This window comes from Equus quagga, chromosome 5 (assembly GCF_021613505.1).
Source record: "Equus quagga isolate Etosha38 chromosome 5, UCLA_HA_Equagga_1.0, whole genome shotgun sequence".
Taxonomy (NCBI): Eukaryota; Metazoa; Chordata; class Mammalia; order Perissodactyla; family Equidae; genus Equus; species Equus quagga.
Genome location: NC_060271.1, coordinates 22,617,845 through 22,633,711, shown reverse-complemented (window position 1 = coordinate 22,633,711; position 15,867 = coordinate 22,617,845).

The following is a 15,867-nucleotide window of genomic DNA, read 5'->3' as shown; positions in this document are numbered from 1 at the left end:
AGAGAGGACCTCACGCAGAGGCTAAGCCTGCAGGGTCTGCTCCGGGCCAAGGAGGCACCAATGCTGAAGGAACCAACAGTGACTCAAGGCGCTGGACGTTGCAGCAAGGTGGCCTGCAGTTTAGCTCACAAAGCAGATAATGCTGCCTTCTCCATCTGCGGCACAGAGGGGTGTAAAGCAGGACTCCCCTGCCCTGACTGGGGGAGACAGCTATGCAGACAGAAAATTTCCATCCACCGCCACTGAGGGCTCTGGTCACATGGTCCTTGGTGCTGCTGGAGCCCAGAGAAGCCGTTTTTGGAAGGACAGATAGTCTCAGGGAAAGCTTCTCAGAGGAGGGAAGGCTGGGGTGGGGGGAGCGGACAGGGAAGGCGAGAGAAGGAGAGGATGAAGGAGGGTAAAGCAGTTCCAAAGGGAAGGAACAGGATGAGCAAAGGAACAAAGGCATGAAAGGCCGAAATACGTACAAGGAACAAGTCACTCAGAATGTTGGAGCAGAAAGTACAGCCCAGTGAATGGCGAAAGATGATTCTACAAGAGAGGAAAGAAGGAGCGAGATTGTGAAGGGTCTCGGATGCCATGTGATACCTGGACTTTTTCTTGAAAGATGATGGGCACCATTGAAGGATTTTCACCTTGGGGATGATGCAGTCCCATTTCTAAGCCTTATCTCTTAAATTTCTTCATCTTAATGCCCCATTTCTTTCTTTCCAACTGCCTGCATCCTGGCTATTCTTTAAGGCTTCCCTGAAAGCCCGCTTCCCTCAGCAAGTCCTCAGGACTTACACAGGAGTCTCACTGCCTTTCCTTTGACCTTTAACCCAGTCTCAGGGGACCCATGTCTGGATCTGGCCCCCTCACTAGACTGTGGATCCTAAAAGACAGGGCTTTGCCAGAATCATTCCTGCATTCCAGTTCCTTGCGCTGCCTGGAAAAAGTGTTCTGAAATGTAAAGCATTGCTAAAGGTCTACTGCTGCCACTACTATTATGACAACTAGCATATTATCAGTGTTTGCATTATTGGAGTTCCTTAAATATTGAGTAATCCATTAACTGTGGAGACCCCAATTCCTGCCAGTGAAATCCCATTGGAGTTGATTAACCTGAATGAAAGGAGTTTAGGATTTGAAGTCTGAGGAGGTGAATTAAAATCCTGGTCCCACAACTAACCGAATGAAGAGATGTCAAATCACAAAAGGTCTGTTGAAGGAAAATGAGAGAGTTAAGAAGGGTCTGGGGGTCGGACTCCCCAGGAGCAACACCTGGTAAAACCCTGGCCCCTTAGTCCAGCTGGCCAACAGTATGTTTACACATGAGGGGAGCCAGCCCCAACACCAGCCAAATGGGACAGACTCCATCCCCACACCTTACAATTGAAGCCAGGAGTCAGCCCCAGTGCACCCCCTTAGAAGCTTCCAAGCGTGTAAAATGGGTCTTGTGGCAGCCCAGCTGTGAGTTCCCTGAGAATGGGCCAGGGCAGGGCAGGTCAGAGTGTCCACATGACCAGGAGAGGCCCAGAAGTCAAGGGATCCCTGTGACCTCGGTCTTCTTCAGCCTCCCAGACACTGAGCACCTGGGAAAACCAAGACAGCTCCATGGAGGTGTCTTGCAGCTCCATAGGAGCAGGTGCGGGCTTGCTGACCAGCCCTGCCGGTGGCTCCCTGTCATCATGGAAGGGCAGACCCACCCCCAGGGAGCTCATGGTTTCTGCAGGAGACAAAGCAACCAGGGCTTAGATGGAAATTGTCAACAAACCCAGACACGATGACATGAAGGGTCGTCTGGCCACAGTCTGTGTCCTCCATTGCTCACCAAGGTGGACACAGCTGAGCTGGTTGACTCACTGGTGGCCTGCCACTCCTCTTCCTCCCAAAGCTACTGACCTGTCAGATGCCCATTCCTCCATTAAAACAAAAACGAGTGCATGCAATATGAACCGAGGGGAGGGAGGCGTAGTAAGAGCTGGCAGAGTGGTGGCCATTCACATGACCCAGGCCACTAGGAAAATACCCCTTTCTGGGTCTCCTCCTACTTCTCGCCCATCTCCAGGACTCCTTAATGAACACTTGCTTAATTACAAGGGGCCTTATCAGACTGCCTATGAATTTGAGTACCATTCACACTTAATCTCTGTGTTGCGTTTTATGTGAAGGGTCTCAGGAAAAGTCTAATTTTTTTTCTGAATTAGGGTGGTCCTGATTTGGTGCTGATTCTCATAGTTTCCCTGGTCTGGTCTGTGTCTTTGGGCTCCAGCCTGACACAGTGACCCAACTGCAAAGGGCCCTGATGAACTGATCAGCGTCAGCCTGGAGGGAGAGAGATTACAGGCCAGTATATGGAACATCTTTCTAAACATCAGAACTGCCTGAAGAAAGAGCATGCTGGCCTCACAGGTAGCGTGCTCCCTGTCACTGGAAAGGTTCAAGCAGAGAATCTGGTGGGGAAGCTGTAGAGGAAAGGCGGGAATCTGTAAAGGTCTTTTGCAGCCCTAAGCTGATGATTCTGTGTCTCTCACAACCTCTCCACTTAGGATGGGCTCCCCTTGCTGAAGTTTTGTATGCCCCTGCCACTCTGAGGATCTATTTCTTCGGCAGAAAAGACTGTACCGAGTGGCAGCAGAAGTCTGCTTTCTCTCTGCTTTCCATTTGTAATTCTTCCCCAGGGAAGGGCAACACGTCCCATGTTCTTCTTCCTGCTCCAAACACAACAAGGGTTTAGTCCAAGGAAGGGAGTTTTATTTTTTACCAAAAGGCTTGTTATCCTCCAAGAAATAAATAAAGATGACATGAGTAAGCAGAAGAGGCAGGGATCCAGGTAATCCGCAGCTTTCTCCCTGGATTTTACTTCCTGGGGAGATGCCCAGTGGGATCACCTTAGGCTGTTCCTAAAGATGCAATGACCCACTGGGAGGAGTGGGCCCCCGTGTCTCCGCCAAGTAGCAAAGGTTGGCCTACTGCTAAGGAGAGAGGCCTTCCTGGCAGAAGAAAGCAAGGATCCAGGCCAGCTACCAGCTGCCCAGCTACCAACTCAGAAGACACCAGGAGTCATTGACTATACCCTACCACCACAAGGGATTTAGACAATTCCAGAATGTGTGCAACTTCTCAAAAGTTGGTTAGATTAATTATCTCCTCCAAGTTCCTGGTAGGGATTAGCAGTAAAACCCTTAAAATGTAAATGCTCGACTTATTTGTTTTAAGAGAATGTCCCACTTAAAGGCCAATCTTAGTGGAGAAAATCCCAAGGGATAGAGTAGAAACATAAAGACAAATGCTCCAGAATGAACTCAAAAGGTCAACACTCAGATGCCTGGCTGCACCAGTTGAGAGGAGTGGAGTCACAGACCTTCTAGCGCATCCACCAAGCCCTCCTTATCTTTGAACTGTCCCTTGATACACCAGTGGCCCTCAGCAGCCGTGTTTGTACTATGTGGCTCCACCTTCTGGCCATAAATGATTGAACCAGAGGAGGACACGTGACCAAGGTGGGCCAATCCAACTTCCACTCAAAAATGTGAACTGAGGGCCAGGGCTGGGATTTCAGAGCCCAGTCAGGCTAACAGCAGTGCTCTTGGGCCAACCAGTGGCAGTATCACCTGGGAAGGAAATGCAAATTCTTTCTCAGGGGTTGGGCCCAGCAAGTCCACAGGTGATTCTGATGCTGAATAAAGTTAGAGAAGGTTTGCTCCAGAGGGAAGGAAGTCTATGAACTCAACTAGGTTGTTCGCTGTTTCTTTGAATTCTGTGAGACATTCCAATATATTTCCAGTAAATCTAATATATTTTTCCTTACGCTCCTTCAAATTGGTTTCTATTACTTGCAGCCAAGAGAACCTTAACTAACGCAGCTGGTTGAGCCTGAGATAACAGGAGGCCCTCCAACCCCCAAGTCATCACCACCACTTCACAATGCTGGCCCACAAAGGAAGGTATCCCATCCCCACGCTGCTTCCTACTCCTCCAATGGGAATCATCCTAAACCCCCTCCCTCCCCTTTCCCACCGTCCAGTTCTTTGGATTTGCCCATTTATTAACTTGCTTTTTCTGTTCACTTTTTTCCCTTGATCCTTTATCTACCATCTCAACCTGGAATCTGACACGTTACTAGAACACCTTGATTTCCCCTCCTTTAGGCAATGCTATAAAGGCTCCTCCCAGATTGCCCCTCTGCATTCCAAAGCAGAGGTATCCCCGACTTTTTCCCAGGACTGCATTTCCCTCAGGGAATTGGAGGCTTCTCACAGCGGTACCCAGGGCCACACAATTAGCAAGGGACACATCCAGACATCAAACCAAGCCTGCCTGCCTGCAACACTCATGTTCCTTCCACTGTATCGCTGCTTTTCATCTGCAAACTGTCTCCTTAATCCTCCTGTCTTCCCCTGAGCAAGGAGCAGTAGCTGAGCTGGGAGCCTCCCCATCCCTCCCCCAACCTGAAGATTGTGCTCTGCAAAGCAACAGACTCTGCCCTTCGTTGCTCCACCCTCCTTCATGGGGGTGTGTCCAGGCGTGTGCGCATGTGCATGTATGCATGCGGGCATGTGTGCATATGCGTGTTAACAATAAGTTGCGTTCCAAACAGCTGTTTCGTAAGTCTGCTTGTTTGCAAGTCCAAAGAACCTAGTAAAGGTTAAGCTTGTAATCCCTAGGTTTATTTTCTACCAAATAGAAGAGGAGTTGGCGCTTCACATAATCTTCTATTTTGATCTCATATGTGTTCTTTTTCCAAAATATCCCTGGTTCTCCCACTTTGAAAATCTGTTGAGGCAGGCAAACCCCTCCTTCAAGATCCCTACAAGAGAACTCCTTAGCAGCAGCAGCATCAACATCACTCTGACCTGTGTAGACGTTAGTGGCCCTGAGCCCACGGAATCATTCACGGCTCACAACAGCAGTAGCAAATTCACGATGGCTTTTAAGTCCTCAAACAGACTCTTAGGCTTCTCCTGAGCTAATGAGGCTCCATTGATGCTGCTGCTCTCTAGCCACGTCCTCGGAAGTTTTTCTCCTTTTCTGATTTTTGCCAATTCCTTCTCATCATATTTTGCTGATTATTGTTAATGGCATGGGCGCAGCATTTTTTACGTGTTGCCTGATTCACTCTTGGTCCTTAACAATCCTGCCAACATAAAAAAATGGATCCCATTATCACTTACAACATCCATTTTCTCACCACTTTCAATTTTGAAATTACGATTCCACTTTGGTTTCCATCTTAACCATATGTCTCTTCTAACTAGCATTTTCAATGCACTCACTCACTGCTCCTCCACTTATTGGTCATGATGATAGCAACGTTGGTAAAACATGCTTATTCTAAACACAAACACGGCAAACAGGCCCTAACAAATCAAGTGACAACCAAGCACAACCACTGTCGCCATCTGTTGGTGGCAGGAAGAGTTGAAGCTTTTGCTGTGGAGTAGGGGTCAGCAAACTTTATTTTTAAATAAAGTTTTATTGGCACACAACCACACCTCTTCGTTTATTATTGTATATGTCAGCTTTTGAGCTACAATGACAGACTTGAATCCTTGTGACAGAGGCTGCATGGTTCTCAAAGCCTGAAGTTTTTATGATCTGATCCTTTACAAAAAAAGTTTACCAACCCCTGCTCTGGAGCATTTGCAGAAATTAATAAATTTAATGTTACTAGTAGAGGAATATACAGCTTGAGTTTGTGCACTGCTCGGATAGATGGCCCTCATGAAGCTTATCTGCATGAGACCCTTTGAGAAAATTCATCCTACATAATGAAGGGACCAAACTCCAATAGCCCAACCCAGTTAGAAAGTTTTAGTCAATGTACAGAAGAAAATTTCTCATTCCTACACAGTAGTTGTAACTCCAATACGTTCTCAGCCAATTTCCATGGATGCATGTCCCGGTCTTGGAGGGAAGAGGGTTTATCTCAATCAGCTTTAGTCTAAATGATGCTGTGTAACAAATCATTGCAAAACTCAGTGGCACACAGCCATGAGCAATTGTTCCTCACTCTAGCATCTGCAGGTTGACTAGGGAGGTACTGCCTTGAGCCACAGGTCTGCTGTCTGCCTCTTTCCCCACGTCTCTCATTCTTTGGGGACAGTGGTCCACCTAGGAGGGCATGTTCTTCACCTGGCAATGGCGAAAGCCCAAGAAGGCAAGTCCAACTACACAAGCACGTTTCAAGCCTTTGCTTGTTTTACCTGCTAACGTCCCATTAGCCAAAGCAAGCCAACGGGCCAAGCCCAACATTAATGGTTGGGAAACATGCTCCTCTCATAGACATTTGGGGAAAGGAAATGAGTATTTGCCGAACAATAACATGCCTAAGTAAAGACTGTTTTATCATACTCTATAGAACTTTGGGATGTCTCCAAGATAGTGCAGCACAAATGAGAGAAGAGTTTTCTCTCCACCTTCACCATGGACCTCCATTTGGCTTTGGTGCTCAGAACTGTGTCCCTTAAGAGGTGGCAGCAATAACAGAGCCTAGTGAAGCAACAGCAAGGCAATGGTGGTGTATGGTGGACACTGCTGGGCCCGGCAGACCAGCAGCAGAGCTCAACAGATTGTCCAGGGATTCAGAGGGAGAGGTGCAGTGCCCAAAGTTTCCAGCACCTGCAGAGGAGCCATGGCGTCTGTCAGGGAGGGGGTGCTGTGCCCAATGGAGCAGCAGCGCCCCCTAGAGGAGAACATGGTACTCAGTGAAACAGCAGCTAAGATGGGGACACCAGCCCGTGAAATCTGAGTCACTGCATTGATTCCCACACACTGGTGGATCCTGGAGAAATTTAGATTCTACTAACTGGGATATTAACCCCAAATCCAAGACCCCTCAGAGCAGAAAACAGATTCCCTTAAATATACACAAACACACACACACACACACACACACACACAGCACAAACACCCTTAGGCCCCCCCCACCCCCATTAGAAAGAAGCAGGAGCATTAGCCTCTTGCAGCGTTTCCTTCCTTCCTTCCATAGACTCATCAAACATGGATTTCCACCTATTCTAACCAAGACAGGCCGTTGAACTGTAACTAATCCTGTTCCTGGGGGCAGAGCAGCCTCAATTCTGGAGTCTCTGGAGAAGGTTGGTGTAATGCCTCTTTGCGGGGGAAGCTCCTCCCTGCTCTCCATCTGTCCAGCCCCACTAGGCCCTGTAGCTGCTGATCATTAAGCAGTAATGCAATCCTGATGGTGCCTAATGGTGGCTTAAGTGCTCGTTACCCAAAGGAACTCCTGGGGTTGGCTCACTTACATGTATTGAGCGGTCCTGTGGACCCATGGAACCGCTCTTCCTAATGAGAAGATTGACTAAATGCTGAATTGGAGCCCAGGAAATGGCTGGGGAGAGGGAGGGAGCTCTTCCAAGGCCCTCTGTGAAGGCCCAGTATGAGAGCACAGCCTCCTGTGCTGTTCCTCCAGGAGTCCAGTTGCATGCCACCCTCTTGGAGTTGCATAGCTAAGTGGCTGTTAGTGGTCAATAGTTAATAGTAAGGCTGCCGGGGCAGCCTTGCTCTTAACCTCTGCTCCACCTCAGTCACCATCCCCAATACAACACCCTGGAGTTCATGCTTACCCAGAACTGCCCTGCCTCAGAAACCCACTCTGTTCCTGGTCACCTGCCCTCCAGCTCTCTCCCACCTGCCTCCCACCACCCCTGTCACTCTCTATCCCAGTAAAGACTACATATTTTTCCCAAGTATTCAAGTCAGAAACTTAGGAGTTATTTTAAATACCTTCCACTCCCTTTCCCCCCATATCAATCCATCACCAACTCCTACCGATTCTTCCTTCTAAATGTCTCTTCCATCTGTCCATCGCTCTCCATCTTCCTGTCCACCTTCCCATCATCTCTTGCTTGAACTACTTCAGTGGACCCCCATGGCAGGGACTCCATTGTACCCATCGTTGTATCTCAAATGTTGCATCTAGGTCTGACACAGATAAGAACTCAGAAAAATACTTGCTGAGTGAATGAGTGAGTGAATAAGTAAACAAATGAATAAAAGGGCCAAACATATTCCTGGGTAATTGTTCTCAGCTTATCTCCCATTCTCTGTACTAGCTGTATGCACTTGGACTAGTCATTACTCTGAGCCTGTTTCCCCACCTGTCAAACAGAAATAATTCAATCTCAGGTAGGGTTGTTGCAAAGATGAAAGGAATAATATCAAAGGAATTGTGTTCTGCTGCTAATAATCATCTGAGAAACAATGACCTATGCCAAGTGGGCTTTTTCTTTCTTCTCTGGTAAGAAGCCTAGAAGAGACTGTTGCCACCATTGGCCAAGAGGCTCAGGGACATCTAGACCAATATTTCTATGATATTCTTGGTCTTTTCCTTATGATTAACTCATGGTTACAAAATGGCAGCTGTACCTCCATCATCAGGCCACATTCCGAGTATAAATAAGGGGAATTGCCAAGGGCAAAGGGTAAAAGGGATGCCTGCCAACTGATTTGGCCCCTTTTAAGGAGTTCCACAGACTTCCAATTTGGTGAAAAAGTAAAGCTTTGGACCAGACATCAAGCATCTGCATTAATAGCTGTATCAGTCAAGATTCTTGTTTCAAGCATTGGAAATATCCTTGGCTATAATAATTTTTTAAAAAGAATTTCTTGGAATGATATTGAAGGCTCATAAAATTATTGGGAAAATAGGGGCCAGGGTTGGAAAACAAGCAAAAACCAAGAGCTCACCCAAGGGCCAAACACAGGAAGCGATTCATGGTGATTACGGTAGGACACCACTGACACTGGCCACCACTGCTGCTGCCACTAGGCACCACCATGGCTACTACAAATGAATTCCTAACCATGGTTATTTTTTTTTGAGTAATTTGCTCCAGATTCAAAGTCCTGGGCAAAGCAACTAATTGGGCCAAACCCATTGTATCAGTAGGGTCTTGGCAAGAATTGGGCAATTTAAGAGTTTAGTAAAGAGGCTATTTACAAAGAGGAGGGGAGAGTGAAGGGAAGCCACAGGAATAGTTCAGCATTCTGGGGTTGGTAACGGCAAGGTGCCACGGTAGGCCTGAAGAGGTAAGGGAAGGGAGTGGTTACTGAAACCCAGGAGCAAGAGTCTTGCAGACATGGAGGGCCATCTCCCATACAGGAGCTTTGACCTTCTGTAGAGAGACACCGTCAGTCAGCCCAAGGTGATCCAGCAGAGAGGGATATAGGAAAATAAATATCCTGACCTCACTCTCTTCTCTCCCTCTAATCTCCTGCAACACTACCCCATTGACCACACTCAACTGGGACCCACCAGGCAATGGGCCCATTGATGTAATTGACAAAGGTCAGCCTCTGCAGGCACAAAGCAGAGGAGAGAAGGGAGGCAAAAGGATCTGAAGCAAATGTAAGATATCTAGCACGAGCCATCCTTTTTACCTCTTAGCATCCACTTTTTCCATTTTTCTTCTGTGTAAACGGTTCAAAAGTTCATGTCTTCAATACAAAAAGCAACCAAGGTCCCTCTGCCTCTATATCATTGCAGAGTGACATCAATTGAAACTCTACCGAAATGTAAAAATTTAGCCACCACAAGTGTTCTTCACATAAGGCAGTAGAAGAAGAACAGGAAAAAATTGACATAAAACATAGCTACTACTGTCCACACTGTTATAGCTGGACATGAGGCCTAAGTTGGTAGTCATAGCGGCCCTCCTCCACTATCCAATTCATGTTCCCCTTGGCCTCTAAGAACGCTTTGCCTGGTTTGGGTTTATTGCCTGGTGGGGTGATCCAACCCTTCATTCCTGTTAAATCTGAGTCCTTAGTGATCATGTCTTTATTAGGTTGCCACCATTTTTCATTGATCAGGACTATTGCCAAGAGAGAACTAAGAGGTGTCCTACTGACCCTGGGTTCCAAACAGAGCCCTTCTTGCCCCCATTGTGTGGCAACAAACCAATTTTCCCCCAGTAGCCAGGATCAACCACCCTGGCCAGTACAGAGATGCCCTCTTCAGCCTGTTGGTTCATCAGCAGAAGGATCCCAGAATGACCAAATGACTCTCTCAGCTTTTAACTCCCAGTGAAGCCCAAGGTCAGACAGACAACAAGCAAAATATCTTCAAGTAGGTTATTGGGTGTAATAAGGAAAGAACTACTTCCACCCCTACCTTGATGCCAAGATCCATGCATTCTGGCTACAGGAGAAGCAACACTAGATATTGGCTACTGGTTTAAGGTATACACTGCACCCTGTAGAACCCCCTACCCAGCCCCTCCCCGCCCCATAACTTTACAGACACTGTCCTCCAGTTGGTGTTATATCCAAACCTTCAGCAGGCCTCTCCACCATATTATCAAGCCAGTTGCTTCTGGTTGATGGGCCACATGGCAAGACCAGTGAATTCCATGGGCTTGAATCCATTGTCTTACTTCTTGGCCTTAAAAAGTATCCCCTACTTGGAGGCATTATTGTGTAAGATGCCAAGGGAATAGACAAGGAATTTTCTAAGTCCAGACATGATGTTTCTGGAAGAAGTGATGTGGGCAGGAATGGCAAGCCCATATTTGATGTGCAACCTAGTCAACCACACTGAGTAATATACCATGAGAGGGCTTTGGTTCACCAAAGCGTTAGGCAATGCATTGGCCAGAGGACACCAGAATTCATGGAAGTCACTGGGCTTATCACCTGCCCCATCTCCCAGAAGTAGCTGGCCTGACAGGAAGGCGAAACAGCTTGATGAAAGTTCAATGTGAACATCTCTACTTGTGGGTTGTTATGGAAATTGCACACCTGACTCTGATGGTTTGGCACCACCATCCAGCCTTAACAATGCTGGGATCCCATTGTTCCTACTGAGATCAAGGATCCTAGTTCCATCTCCAGTTTACAGATGAGTCACTACAGAACTCTTTAAGGATTCTGGTGTCTATTATCAATGCATTTCTTAATACCCTGGTGAAAAGAGTATGCCTCAGGCCCTTGCAAGTTACGTGTTGGGGTGAGGGGGTGAGAAGGTTGCCAATCAATGATCTATTCCTCCATTCCCATCTCCCTGGGCCTTTAGACACCTTCCTCTATAGAAGTACCTCTCAGCCCTCCAGGGGACATTTGGCAATGTCTGGAGACAATTTTTGTTGTCATTACTTGAGGAGTGCTACTAGAATCTAGAGCCCAGGGATGCTGCTAAATATCCTAAAATGCACGAGACAGCCTCCCACAACAAAGTATGTCAGAGAACTTCTACCTCCTGGATTGCATTAACTGTAGGCCATTGGGTCCAGCTTTCCCTTTGTCAACCCAGTATACCAGTGCTTCTCAAGGTGTGGTCCCCGGACCAGCAGCAACAGCAGCACCTGTGAACTTGTTAGAAAAGCAAATTCTCAGGCCCCACCCCAGACCTACTGAATCAGAAACATTGTGGGTGGGGGTCAGCAACCGACTTAAAAAGCCCTCCAGGTGATTCTGATCCTAAGGTTTGAGACCCACTGTAGAAGACCAAAGGATGGAAAACTCTGTCTGCAAAGGGCCAGAGAGTCGACATTTTAGGCTTTGGAGGCCTTACAGTCTCTGTGGCAACTACTCAACTCTGCCTTTTTAGGGTAAAAGCAGCTCCAGACAGCACAGAAAATAAGCATAGCTGCGTTCCAATGAGACTTTACATATGGACCCTGCAATTCGAATTTCACATGATTTTCCCATGTCACAAAATATTATTCTTTTTTTTTGAAATTTTTCAACTATTTAAAAAATGTGAAAACCAGGGTCATGCCCAAACACATGGCTGAATGTGACTTATGGGTGCAGTCTGCTGAGCCCCGAGTACTAAGAACACCACCCCCAATGCTTAAGCTGGCACCGTCAATCCTGAATCCCAGGGGAACACACCGATGTTGATGAATTTTGTCTGAAGAAGCTGTGCAAATTTTCTTCTCCTCCCTCCCTCTAATCCCCTGCCAGTGGTCCCCAGTGGCTGACCTGCTTCTCAGGACACAGAGCTGGGTGGAGAAGGGTTGAGAGTAGATCTATTGGGGATAAGGGGTGGCACATGGAAGATTCCATCACACTCATGTCAGAGGCAGGAGAAGGGAGACCACCCTCCTTCAGCTCCCCAGAGGGGATACTGCCTTGCAAAAGAAGGGGATGGGTATTGCAGAAATTAAAAACGTCAGATATCCTTACAATAGTGTCTTTTCATCAAGCATCAATTGGTTGTCTTTGTTTCACGTTGATACAATCCAAATTTCAGACACACAGGATCTACAAATGCTCGCTGCCACCACAGAGTTAAGATAGGAAGACAGCCCCCCATGCGCCCAGGGAGGGTTCACAGAACGCTTGTCTCCCTGGAGAACTCCAAGACCATGGGCTCCGCTGGCTGGGAGACGTCAGACGCAGTCATCAGCAGGAATGCGCATGCGTGTGCGTGCAAGTCTTACTAACACCCAACCTCAGCCGAAGGGGCAGCCCAGGATTCGGCACAAGCCACACCATGGCCAACACCCGCGTGAACTGAGCACCACTTCGTTTTCCCTAGACACTCAAGCAAAGCCACAGTCATGAAATCAATGACAGTGCTTTCACATCCGAGGGGACTCCTTGACAGCAGTTCACTTGGAATATTAACCAGCCCTTGAGGCTACGGCTAAGCCAAGGCCACTGTGGGAAGGGCTCACGGAAACAGCCTTGTGAACACACCTACGTTACACTCATCGCACAATCACCTTCATCACACCGCACATCTCAGAGAGGTCCCCCGACAGCACACCACAGGCAATGCTACACACATGCTTATACACAAATACAGACGGTGTATCTTTCTTTAAAATACAATTGTGCTGCAGAAAGCACTGTGAGCCACCTGCTTAGCTAGCCGGGAGGCCCTGTGTGGGAGGCAGGTCAGGGGCGGGGTGAGGGGAGGAATCTCAAAACCAGACATAAATGGCGTGGAGGCAGGCAGGTTTATCCTGAAGTTGTTTTATGCCTCTCACAATGGCTATTGACATCTCAGAAGCTAGGAAATGAAGAAGCCAGCATCTTACACTATCCACTTAGTGCAATGGCTATCTGGAAATGAGTTCCTCAAAAAAGAGAGAAAGAGAGAGAGATAAAGGCTGAGGGAGTCATTTGTCGTCAGAGATGGACTAAGAAGGATCTCTCTGTAATGAAGACAGCCCCTGTGCTAGAGACGCCCAGATCTGAGCTCCAACTGCACTGATTAGCTGTGCGACCTTGGGCAAGCTACCTCTCTGAGCTCAGTTTCCCAGGTTTATAAATAGGGTTACTGCAAGAATTCAGTGAGACACCCTACAGGAAGTACCCAGCACAATGCCTGGCGTAGAGCAGGCATTTGACAAATGCTATTTCCCTTTTCTTGCCCCTTCCCACAGAAGGAAAGAAAAGGACATGAAACCCTTTCCCCAGGGAACTTGAGCCTTATCTCCCGCACTCAGTAACCACATCCTGGCCATTCTATCATAATTTCATTTCTTTTCCTGAGTTGATTTGCCCCAGGATAGTGGATCTGCTTTTGCCCTGCTATTGTAGGTCCCTGTCTAATTTTTGGCTCCAACACTGGAATTTCACTTTCTGTCTGAATCTCCTCCTGTGGCTGACACTTCTTCCTGACTCAAGTCCATCCTGCCTTTTTTATGTTTCTCCCTCTCTCCCTCCTTCCTTCCTTCCTTCCCTCCCTCCTGTCTACAGTAGCTATAGAGAATTTGCAATGTGTCCAGTCCTGGGCTAGGAAGCAGCCGAATGAGTCGTCCCAGAAACAAGACAAATGCAGTCCCTGATCTCACCGGCCTTCAGTCAGGTAGAAGAGACAGACAAGGAACAAATACATAACAGGATGTTTAAATGGAAGTGTTAGCTGGGGCACCAAGAGACAATAGCTCTCATATTTCAAAGAAGGTACGAGTCCATATGCAGAATTTACGAAGGAGGTTGTCAAAACCAGTTTCACATGAGTGTACATACAGGTCAAAAGTTGGATTTGGAAGTATTTTAGCAAAGACCTTCTTGGGATGAACTGTGCTGTGAATCTCACCAGCTCCCAGGGGAGGAATGAAAGGCCATGGCAGTCACTACTACTGTTCACTGGTGTTTGGTTTTTCCCTACTTCTGGGTACCAGAGCTATTGTACCCCACCCACCTCCCTTGAAGTTAGGGATGACCATGTAATTTGCTTTGGCCAATGAATTTACGGCAGTGCAAAGCCCTCCAGGTCCTTTTGCCCTCGTTGTGGCAACTGTAGAATTATTTTTTGTGTTATTTAATTCTATTAAAGTTATTCAACCCCTCAGTATACATGTCAACTGCTGAAAAGAGAAAATATCGACAATACCTGAATGAACATCTAGCATCTAGTGGCGGGAAACATTATTTTCCCATATGAAGCAAAAGTTAAGTTCACTAAAAATAATTTTTCCCATGCAACATTTTTTTAATCATGGTAAAACATATATAACATAAAATTTACCATTTTAACCATTCGTAAGCATACAGTTCAGTGGCATTAGGTACATTCACATTGTCGTGCAACCATCACCACGATCCATCTCCAGAACGTTTTTGTAGTCGTCTTGATGTGGAGATGCCATAGATCAAAGTAGCCTGGAATGTTGAGTCAACACTGGAAGGACAACTGCCCACAAGGGCTGTCTGAATCCACAGAGGACTGAGAGCCAGAAATGAACTTCCGTGGCTTCGAGCCACTTTGGGTGGATGCTGTTAACTCAGCATAACCTAGCCTAGTCTCATTATTGCACGGATGTTACCTCCTACCCCCAGGGCGACAAGAGAGTGGCTTTGAGAGACCACTTGGAAAATTTAAATGGGACCCCTGTAGTTTCACTTGAGAAATCCAAATGTCAAGAGGCTGGCTGCAGCAGTCTGGAGAGCGGAGGAGAGGGCTGCAGCTTGGGAAGTAACTTTCTTCCAGAGTTTGCCGGAGTAGAGGAATGACAAAGGTTTAATCAGAAGCTGACGTAAGTCAAGTGCGAGAGCGAGCCCGTGTGGAGGTCATCATAGGTTCTATCAAAGAGAGAAATCAGAGGCACGTTTGGGTTCCTACAAGAAAGCAAAGAGCCAAAATAGAGATGCATGTGTTCTAGCCCAAGGGCTGTGGTTGAAGGATCCCCAGTGATGAGGTGGGCAACCCCGATACCCCACAAAAGAACTCATGAGAGAAAGAGTTCACTTTTAACACCTGCCGAGTCCAGAGAGTCCTGAAGCTGGTCACCACCATGGAAAGAGTCAAGTGAAGACTTGTCTACTCTCCTTACCTCTTCTAACACTCCCGCATCCTGTCCTGGAGGCATCACACACATGGCTCGCAGGATGGGAGAAGAGTAGAAATATCAGGCGAAGAAAGGTGGAAATCACAACCATACACCTCCCCCCCTCAACAGCTTCTAGCCTGTGGCAGGCCTAGGCAGAGGAGGGGAGAATTACCGCATTTAAGGCAAGATTGTGGGGCTGCATATTCTAAATCTTAAGTCAGAAATAGAGTTGAAACTTAAAGAATACATAAGACTTTTTCTTGCCTAATAACAACCGTAGATGTCAAGGGCCCAGCTGACTTTTCATCTAGAGGCCGGAGAACTAGCCTCACAGAGTGGATTTAAACTGGGACAGTGGGGGACAAAAATAAAGTTGCTTTATGATTACATGCTACAAGTCATGCTTATTCAACATCATGATATAAATAAATCTACAAATATTTTCTGAGATCAGCACAGTCAGGTAAAAGATTCCACAGGAGCGTTGTGGCTGAAGAAACTATTTTTGAATCAAAGTAGGAACCAGTCAGCCACAGGCACAGAACAAGGCGAGGTACTCGGAGAATCGTTGGAGCGTCCATCCAAGCCCTGACGTTCAGGTCACTGTGTTCAGTGACCTTGATCCTTCAGT